At 45.1% G+C, this 11,091-nt stretch overlaps 1 long non-coding RNA gene across 1 annotated transcript; it reads left to right on the top strand.

Annotated features, from left to right (window-relative positions):
- Window positions 1–8,310: 8,310 nt before the first annotated feature.
- On the top strand, window positions 8,311–10,760 carry LOC142741456 (uncharacterized). The gene is made up of 3 exons (XR_012881148.1): window positions 8,311–8,386; window positions 8,937–8,993; window positions 10,639–10,760. It is a non-coding gene; the product is annotated as an uncharacterized LOC142741456 (long non-coding RNA).
- The last annotated feature ends 331 nt before the right edge of the window (window positions 10,761–11,091 follow it).

Genomic DNA, 11,091 nt, shown 5'->3' with positions numbered 1-11,091 from the left:
CACATCATCCAAACAACTGTGTCATTGACCTTCTGCCTGGGGTGTATCCTCCTCTTGGTCTGCTGTATTCCATGTCTTTGCCTGAGATGGACGCAACACCCCAGTACATCAAGGAAAACCTTGAAAGAGGATTTATCTAAAAGTTGTCCTCTCCTGTTATTGCAGGGCATTTTATTTTATTTTTTATTTTCTTTAGTAACCCCTTAGTGATCAGCCTATTTTAGGCCTTAATGACCAAGCTATTTTTTACGTTTTTCCATCGTCTCATTCAAAGAGCTATAACTTCTTTATTTTTGCATCGACATAGATCACATCCAATCAAATGAATTTACCATGGGTGGACTCCAATCAAGGTCTAGAAACATTTCAAAGATGATCTAGAGAAATGGGAGGCCTCCAGAGCTACATTTCAAGTGTCATAGCAAAGGGTCTGAATTTGAGTTTTTCATTTTTAAATTTCTAAAATTCTGTTTTCACTTTGTCATTATGGAGTATTGAGTGCAGAATGATGGGGTAAAACATTATTTTTTTTACTTTAGCACAAGACCTAAACATAACAAAATTTGAAAAAAACTGAAGACTTTCTAAATGCACTGTATGTAAAGAAGATGAGTAACAGAAACTTTGATCATGTGGAAAGGGTTAATGATGTACTGTGGTTCAATAATGAAGGATCTGGACAGCATCATATTTAGGTTTTTCTCAGCAGGACGGAAGTGGAGTTCAAAGTCAATTAGGGAAAACATTTCTGGGGATACATTTCCAAACTATCTGCATACACAATTGATCCCAAAAATGTTATCTGTCACACCAGAAACAGGCAGGTCTCTAAGTTAGCATATTGTTCTTCAACCGCTGAAACATAGTCTTCAAATGAGCACAATGTGACTGGGGAGAAATTGAGAACGTCGTCTAGGTACATGAACATACAGGTATTAAGAAGGTCCCGGACAATGTAATTTACACATTTCTTGACAGCAGCAGGAGAGTTGCACTGTCTAAATGTCACAACCAAATAGTGGCTATCTCTCATATTAAATGCCATCTTTCATCCATCTACCTGGCGAATGCAAATCAAGTGAAAAGCTTTCCTCAGATCCAGTTTCGTGAAGATCCTAACCCTGTGGAGATTTTCAAATAGTTCTGAAATAAAGGACAATGAATATTTATTCTTGATGACAATTTTGTCAACTCCATGGCCCGTTAGTGAGCACCCATTAGTGTTTTTACGGCGGCCACTAACGGGCTTTATTCCGATGCAGTAGCCCTTTTACAGCACTGCATCGGAATAAATAAACATTGCCGGGAACAGTTAAATCTCCCTGCTCTCAGCTACCAGAGGTAGCTGAGGGCTGGGAGCAGACCTGCTCAGACGGGCAAGATCGAAAAAGGTATCGCTCTCGCCTGTTTAACCCCTCAGATGCAGCGCTCAATAGCAAGAGCCGCATCTGAGTGGTTTTGAAGTTCTCTCTCACCCACCGGCATCCTGCGACAAGATCGCAGGATGCCATTGTCTTCTATGGTAGATGGGGGCCTAATAAAGGCCCCCAGGTCTGCCTCTAGATTATGCCTGCTAGGCCATGACAGAGGCATGGCCTAGCAGATGCCTATCCATTATGAACGGTCAGGCAGTAATACACCGCAATACAGAAGAATTGCAGCATATCATAAAAGCAATCAGGTGATCGCATAGTGAAGTCCCCTAGTGGGACTAATAAAAAAGTAAAAAAAAAGTTTAATAAAGTTAATAATAAATAAATAAAAATCCAAAGGATTACAAAATGCTTTATTATTAAAAAAAAAAAAAAGTAAAAAAGTTATATACAGTTATATAAAGTTATATATATAGCTACATGTATAAATATATACATATTTGATATCGCCATGTCTGTAACAACCCCAACTATAAAGTTATTACATTATTATTAACCTGCTCGACGAGCGCCGTAAAAAATTAAATTAAAAAGAATGCAAGAATTGCTGTTTTCTGTAAATCCTGCCTTAAAAAAAAATGTGCTGAAAAGTGATCAATAACTCGCATGTACTCCAAAATTGTACCAATAAAAACTACAGCAGCACTCCACCAATCTGGGCTTTATGGCAGGGTGGCCAGAAAGAAACTGCTCCTCAGTAAAGACACATGAAAGCCCGCCTGGAGTTTGCAAAAAAGCACCTAAAGGACTCTCAGACTGTTAGAAACAAGATTTTGTGGTCTGATGAATCCAATATTGAAGTTTTTGGCCTGAATCGGAACGTCATTTCTGGAGAAAACCAGGCACTGCTCATCTCCTGACCTGCACAATACCATCCCTACAGTGAAGCATGTTGGTGGCAGCATCATGCTGTGGGGGTGTGTTTCAGTGGCTGAGACAGGGAGACTGGTCAGTGTTGAGGGATAGATGAATGGAGCAAGGTGCAGAGATATTCTTAATCAAAACCTGATTGTAACGGCAGGGGGTAGGGAGACGGACAAGTGAGCCCTAATCTACCCGCCACTCTGTCCCTGCCTACTTGCAACGACCCGCCCTAGGCGACGGGGTACAACTGGGCGGCGGTCCCTGCGCTCAGTAAGTGCACGACAAACATACAAGGAACACAAGCAAGGAAAAGGGGCCGTTGCCCACGGCAACACCGTGAGCAACCAGAGTGGTGAACGAGCCGAGTCAAGCCAGGAGTGTGCGAGGTACAAAACGAAAAGCAGAAGAGTAGTCGGTAAGCCAGGGTCGGTATGGAGCAGGATCAAAAATAGCAGGAGCTGTAGCTGGGCCAGGAACCACAAGGAAGGAAACAAAAGCAATAACAAGCACCGAGGGACAGGAAGTGCAGGCTTAAATAGACCGAGGGCGGGAGCTAGCTGAGTCTGGCCAGGTTACGATAGGCTCTCCCACTCCTAAGCCTGCCAGCCTGAATGGTGGAAGCAGGAGTCAGTCTCAGGGATGTATTCTCAGGTGCTGACTGATTAGTTCTGGGAGTTAACCCCGCAGTGCCTGGCAGATCCTTTACAGTACCCCCCCTTTTATGAGGGGCCACCGGACCCTTTCTAAGTGGACCTAGCTTACTGGGGAAACGCAGGTGGAACCTCCTGACCAATACCCCAGCGTGAACATCCCGGGCGGGTACCCAAGTCCTCTCCTCGGGCCCGTATCCTCTCCAATGGACCAGGTACTGGAGGAAGCCTTGGACCATCTTGCTGTCCACAATCCTGGCCACCTCGAATTCCACCCCCTCCGGGGTGAGGATGGGAACAGGAGGTCTCCTCGAGGGAGCCAAGGACGGGGAGCAGCGTTTGAGGAGGGAGGCATGAAACACGTCGTGTATCCGAAAAGACGGGGGTAACTCCAGCCGGAAGGAGACAGGATTGAGGACCTCAATGACCTTATACGGCCCAATAAACCGGGGAGCAAACTTCTTGGACGGAACCTTGAGACGCAAGTTCCTAGACGACAACCACACCAGATCCCCGACCATAAACAGGGGGTTAGCAGAACGTTTTTTATCAGCCTGAGTTTTTTGTACGCTCTGGGACACCTCTAGGTTTTTCTGAACCTGGGCCCAGACTGTGCACAGTTCCCGATGAACGACCTCTACCTCAGGATTGCTGGAACTACCAGGTGAAACGGAGGAGAACCGTGGATTAAACCCAAAATTACAAAAAAAAGGAGAGACCCCAGACGAGTTACTGACCCGGTTATTAAGGGAAAATTCGGCGAGGGGAATGAAAGAGACCCAATCAAATTGACAGTCAGAGACAAAACACCTTAAGTATTGTTCTAGAGACTGATTAGTCCTCTCCGTTTGGCCATTGGTTTCAGGATGGAAGGCAGAGGAGAAGGACAGATCAATCCCCAACTTCATACAGAAGGCTCTCCAAAACAATGAAACAAATTGTACCCCTCTGTCCGAAACAATATTGACAGGGACCCCATGGAGACGCAGGATGTGTTTGACAAACAAGGTATCCAACGTTTTGGCGTTGGGTAGTTTCTTGAGGGGCACAAAGTGGCACATCTTACTGAAGCGGTCCACCACCACCCACACCACCGACTTGCCTTGGGATGGAGGCAAATCGGTGATAAAATCCATGGAGATATGTGTCCAAGGTCTCTGGGGAATGGGCAACGAATGCAGTAAGCCCGCTGGTCGGGACCTGGGAGTCTTGGACCTAGCACAAACCTCACAAGCGGCGACGTAGGCCTTAACGTCTTTAGGCAACCCAGGCCACCAATAATTTCTGGTAATGAGGTGTTTGGTACCCAGGATGCCTGGATGGCCAGATAGTGCGGAGTCATGATTTTCCCTAAGTACCCTTAGCCGGAATTGCAGGGGAACAAACAGCTTGTTCTCAGGAAGGTTCCCGGGAGCTGCACCTTGATCAGCAGCAATTTCAGAGACTAAATCAGAATCGATCGAGGAAGTGATTATACATGGAGGCAAAATACAAGCAGGATCTTCCTCCGAAGGAGGGCTGGCCATGAAGCTACGCGACAGTGCATCAGCCTTAATATTTTTAGACCCAGCCCTATAGGTAACCAAAAAATTGAATCTGGTAAAAAATAACGCCCATCGAGCTTGTCTCGGGTTTAGCCTCCGGGCAGATTCTAGGAACACCAGATTCTTGTGGTCGGTAAGGACCGTTACCTGGTGCCTAGCCCCCTCCAGGAAGTGGCGCCACTCTTCAAATGCCCATTTAATGGCTAAGAGTTCGCGGTTGCCAATATCATAGTTACTTTCAGTTGGCGAAAACTTCCTGGAGAAGTAGGCACAGGGGCGGAGATGGGTGAGGGACCTGGTACCCTGGGACAAGACAGCCCCCACTCCCACCTCAGATGCGTCAACTTCCACGATAAATGGCTCCATTTGGTTGGGCTGAACCAGCACCGGGGCCGAGACAAAGCACTTCTTAAGGACCTCAAAAGCCTGGACAGCCTCAGGAGGCCAGTGGAGGAGATCAGCACCTTTGCGAGTGAGGTCCGTAAGGGGCTTAGCGATGACCGAGAAGTTAGCAATAAATCTCCTGTAATAATTAGCAAACCCCAAAAAACACTGTAATGCCTTCAGGGAGGCAGGTTGGACCCATTCCGCCACAGCCTGAACCTTGGCTGGGTCCATGCGGAATTCATGAGGAGTGAGGATTTGACCCAAAAATGGAATCTCCTGTACCCCAAACACACATTTTTCGGTTTTGGCAAACAGTTTATTTTCCCGAAGGACCTGGAGCACCTTCCTGACATGCTCCACGTGGGAGGACCAGTCCTTGGAAAACACCAGTATGTCATCAAGGTACACTACCAGAAAAATCCCCAGGTAATTTCTCAAAATCTCATTTATGAAATTCTGGAAGACCGCAGGGGCATTACACAACCCAAAGGGCATGACGAGGTATTCGAAATGGCCTTCGGGCGTGTTAAACGCAGTCTTCCACTCATCCCCCTCTTTGATGCGAATAAGGTTATACGCCCCCCGTAGATCCAATTTAGAAAACCATTGGGCCCCCTGAACCTGATTAAAGAGATCAGGAATCAAAGGAAGGGGATACTGGTTCCTTACCGTGACCTTATTCAGGCTACGGTAGTCAATGCATGGCCTAAGACCACCATCCTTCTTCCCCACGAAGAAGAAGCCAGCACCTACCGGAGAAGAAGAGGGACGAATGTAACCCTTGGCCAGGGATTCCTGGATATACACTCTCATAGCTTCACGTTCGGGACAAGAAAGATTAAATATCCTACCCTTAGGAAGCTTAGCTCCTGGTACCAATTCGATGGCGCAATCGTATTCTCTATGAGGAGGTAACACTTCGGAGGCCTCCCTAGAGAAAACATCAGCGAAGTCCTGAACAAACTCGGGTAGCGTATTCGCCTCCTTAGGGGGAGAAATAGAATTAACAGAAAAACATGACGTACAACATTCATTACCCCATTTGGTTAGCTCCCCAGTATTCCAGTCAAACGTAGGATTATGCAACTGCAACCAGGGAAGACCTAGCACCAAATCGTACGATAATCCCTGCATCAACAGTACAGAGCATTGCTCCAAATGCATGGAGCCAACAAGGAGTTCAAAAACAGGGGTATGCTGTGTAAAATAACCATTAGCAAGAGGAGTGGCGTCGATACCCACTACCGGGACAGGTTTAGGCAAATCAATAAGAGGCATAGCAAGGGACATAGCAAATTCCACAGACATGATATTAGTAGAGGACCCTGAATCCACGAAAGCACTGCCGGTAGCAGACCTACCACCAAAAGAGACCTGAAAGGGAAGCAAGATCTTAGTACGTTTCATATTTACGGGAAATACCTGTGCGCCCAAGTGACCTCCCCGATGATCACTTAGACGCGGAAGTTCTCTGGCTGCAACCTTACGCTTAGGACAGTTGTTCACTTGATGCTTGTCGTCCCCACAGTAGAAGCAGAGACCATTCTTCCTGCGGAATTCTCTACGTTGTTGGGGGGACACGGAGGCCCCGAGTTGCATAGGTATCTCTGAATCTTTCGGGGAGGAACGAAGCAACGGAGCTTCGGGAGGCATCATGGGGGAGTTGGAGGAGAAAACACATAAACGTTCACGTTGTCGTTCCCTGAGACGTCGGTCAAGTCGTATCGCTAAAGCCATAACCTGGTCTAGGGAGTCAGAAGAGGGATAGCTAACTAGCAGGTCTTTCAGGGCATTCGACAGACCCAACCTAAACTGGCACCTTAAGGCAGGGTCATTCCACCGAGAAGCTACGCACCACTTCCGAAAGTCAGAGCAATACTCCTCAACAGGTCTCTTACCCTGACTTAAGGTCACCAGCTGACTCTCGGCAAAGGCAGTCCTGTCAGTCTCGTCATAAATAAGTCCGAGAGCAGAAAAGAAACAATCAACGGAGGAAAGTTCAGGGGCGTCAGGAGCCAAGGAGAAGGCCCACTCTTGGGGCCCTTCCTGGAGCCGGGACATAATTATACCCACCCGCTGGCTCTCAGAACCTGAGGAATGAGGCTTTAAACGAAAGTAAAGCCTACAACTCTCCCGAAAGGAGAGAAAAGTCCTCCGGTCCCCTGAGAACCGGTCGGGCAACTTGAGGTGGGGTTCAAGAGGTGCGGTGCGGGGAACTACCAGGGTAGCATCAGGCTGGTTGACCCTCTGAGCCAGGGCCTGGACCTGTAGGGAGAGACCCTGCATTTGCTGAGCCAGGGTCTCACGGGGATCCATAGTGGTGTCAGGGACCAGGGGTAGACTAGGTATGGGCTTGTTATTATGTAACGGCAGGGGGTAGGGAGACGGACAAGTGAGCCCTAATCTACCCGCCACTCTGTCCCTGCCTACTTGCAACGACCCGCCCTAGGCGACGGGGTACAACTGGGCGGCGGTCCCTGCGCTCAGTAAGTGCACGACAAACATACAAGGAACACAAGCAAGGAAAAGGGGCCGTTGCCCACGGCAACACCGTGAGCAACCAGAGTGGTGAACGAGCCGAGTCAAGCCAGGAGTGTGCGAGGTACAAAACGAAAAGCAGAAGAGTAGTCGGTAAGCCAGGGTCGGTATGGAGCAGGATCAAAAATAGCAGGAGCTGTAGCTGGGCCAGGAACCACAAGGAAGGAAACAAAAGCAATAACAAGCACCGAGGGACAGGAAGTGCAGGCTTAAATAGACCGAGGGCGGGAGCTAGCTGAGTCTGGCCAGGTTACGATAGGCTCTCCCACTCCTAAGCCTGCCAGCCTGAATGGTGGAAGCAGGAGTCAGTCTCAGGGATGTATTCTCAGGTGCTGACTGATTAGTTCTGGGAGTTAACCCCGCAGTGCCTGGCAGATCCTTTACACTGATCCAGAATGTTATGGATCTCCGACTGGGCCGGACGTTCACGTTCCAACAAGACAATGACCATAAGCACACAGCCAAGACAAGATAGGAGCGGCTTATGGACAATGTCTGTGAATGTCTGTGAATTTCCTTGAGTGGCCCAGCCAGAGCCCTGACTTGAACCCAATCGAACATCTCTGGAGAGCCCTGAAAATGGCTGTCCACCGATGGTCCCCATCCAACCTGACAGAGCTTTGAGAGGATCTGCAGAGAATGGTAGAATATCCCCAAATCCAAGTGTGCAAACCTTGCGGAATCATACCCAAGAAGACTGGAGGCTGTTATCACTGGCAAAGGTGCTTCAACTAAGTACTGAGTAAAGGGTCTGAATACTTACGCTAATACAATATTTTAGTTTTTCCTTTTCAATAAATTAGCAAAGATTACGAACATTCTGTTTTCACTTTGTCATTATGGGGTATTGAGTGTAGAATGATGGGGAAAAACGTGATTTTTTTTTTTATTATAGCACGAGGCCTCAACATAACAAAATGTGAAAAAATGTAATGGGTCTGAAGACTTTCCAAATGCACTGCACCTCCAGGTAAAACCTTTGTGCCTAATTAGCAAAAAGATAAATTCTTTAATGGGGAAATAGCTCCAAAGTGGATGGTCACACTGGCATTAGTAAGTCTCATCTCTTGGGTGTACTGGTGGCCTTCATTGCTTAAAAATGTACAAGACTTGCAGCCTGCACTGTCTGTGCCCAAAATAAAAACTTTTAGCAGACACTTGCCTAATCATCCCTAAGTCCATATTTCCATGCATTTTATTACAGGCTTGCTTTGAATTGTCTAACTATTCTGTAACCTGGGTGGTGATTTACAGCTTTTTCAAGATGGCACATTTTTACCGCTACCTTCTGCTGTCACATCGCTCTCACTTTTTGTACAATATATTTTTACTTTACATAGACTTCCTAACCACATTGTGCCTGATGAAGGTGTACAGTTTATTTCCAGATTTTGTCATACCTTTTGTAAACTGCTAGTCTGGATATTTCAACTGTGTGTCTTCCTGAAACTAATGGTCAGACTGAATGTATCAACCAGGTACTTGATTGCTTTTTAAGGGACTTTGTGTCTTTTCAATAGGACAACCTAGTGGATCGGTTTCCATGGCCCAAATTTGCAATATCATGCAGTAATCATGTGAGTACATCTTCTGGAAGTTTTTGTCTCTACATTTTGTATCGTATGCATCCGAAGCAACTATGACACTTTGTGCTGCGTCTGAAGTAACCGCAGCCAACATTTCATATTCACATTTTTTTAAGATTCAGAAAAAGACACAAATAGTCTGCTAATTATTTTATTTTGTTGCTTGGAAAGGCTTTGGCCCAGAGGAAAGAATTCGGGAACCTGTGCAAAATATTATTATTCTGCACTTCTCTAACAATCAAAGAAAAGGGGGCATAAAGGGGAAAGTACTATAATGGGTCTCCAGCATTGTGAATACCTGTTGGACCCCCTGACTCCATCTAAAAGGGACAGGCACATGTCAGCTCTTTGTACATTACTTTGTATTGCTCCTGTCTCAAAAGGCTCTTGCCTGTGCCACTTCACTATGGGTAAGCCACAATCCATTGACTGTCAGCCTTATTGTCTGCATTTAAAATAGTGTCTAAAAAACCAGGTCGGTCTTCATCTGTAGCATCAGTGACTTAAAAAAAGTACTTAATCTGTTGTCCAGTAAGCAGTATAATTTAGGAGTCGAGCATCTAAGTTGGCCTATAATAATGAGGCCCTCATAGCACATACAAAGAATGCAGACTACCTTAGACTTCATCTGCGGTTTAACCCTAGACAAATCTTATATTTACACAGTGGATCCACACTCCTGTACCAAGACCAGACCATTGCATTGATATTTTTATAACTTTGTTTTTCTGACTTTAATTTCTCGAGAAATATATTGGGGTAGGACACTCATACGATTTTTAGTTCACTCACCAACTGCCTAGTGCATCACCATCTGTAAATAGAGCACATGGCAACTCCCTGTGATATTGATCTGTCAATTACAGGCATCAAATTTACAAGCAGGTAGCTGGTGAAAAAAAAAAAAGTTACACCGACACTGTAAATATTGTGTAGCTTTGGCCAGTTTGTACTTTTTTCTTTTTATAGATCAAAAAGTCAACAACATAAAGGAAAAAAGGAATATTGCATGTATTGTTAAAATATTCTATAGTTTCTGTGGTCTCGTTTTGTGTGCCAACAGTGTTTTCAAAATCCATTGCTGTAATTTCATTTCATGATGTCTTTTTATTTAATAGAGCAGGCTGTTATTGCATAAAGATCTGGGTGTTTTAATATTTTATAGCGTGAATCCGGTGTGAAGCTGAACACAGGGGGGAAATAGCATTTTAAAATAATGTCTATTTGAGCCTAGTAATGTTCTTTTCATGTTTTCAATGACCATTGACTGCAATAGTCTGTATTAAAACACTATGGGGGCTTTCTAATGATGTGCCTATATGTCTTTCTATTTCTAAGTTTCTTTAATTTGTCAATATATGTATTTCAGGTAAATCTGTGGGTTAACATAAAACTGGATATTCAGTCTCAATAAAATGTGTATTATGTTTTTGGAAATAAAACAATGTATTATTAATGCAATTTTGCATATTAACATATTTAGCTTGTAGATCTCTAAAAATGCTATTTTTGGTGCTATGATATCTCATCTCTCCTGACATGTCTGTTTTAGAAAATATTTGTATTTCCCATAATATAACAATGCTGCAGTACCTTTCCTTATAACTTCCTGTTGCATGCTTCCCAATCATCGCAGATCCAGCGGGACAGTACTAGATATCAGATGATTTCCCGCTATCCCATGAGGCCTGCAGAATATCCAGTTTTCAACTGTATCTAGGTCCTCAGGACGGCACATACAATTCAATACAATGGTGGAGCAGGGAACTATCAGCATTACCCTGTAACGCCTGCCGTGAGTGAGCCACACACAGCACAGACTGGAGAAAACCTGCAGAGGGGACAGGCCTAGGTGAGTATTTATTTCATTATTTTCTAGGAGGTACTATAGGGGCACTATATGTGTGTGGGGGGTTACTATGGAGACATTTTAAACAATCCGTAGTCTCTTTATATAATTTCTATGGCATCATAGGCACCCAAAACTTGACTGTTCACTTTTAATGCAAAAGAAGAAAAAGTGTGGCACTGCTCTACTTGACATGTATACATGATATTGCTGGCTTGAGCTTATTTCTCCTTCTGATCC

This window comes from Rhinoderma darwinii, chromosome 2 (assembly GCF_050947455.1).
Source record: "Rhinoderma darwinii isolate aRhiDar2 chromosome 2, aRhiDar2.hap1, whole genome shotgun sequence".
Classification (NCBI taxonomy): domain Eukaryota; kingdom Metazoa; phylum Chordata; class Amphibia; order Anura; family Rhinodermatidae; genus Rhinoderma; species Rhinoderma darwinii.
Note: the sequence above shows the minus strand (reverse complement) of the source record. Positions and strands in the feature narration are given on the sequence as shown.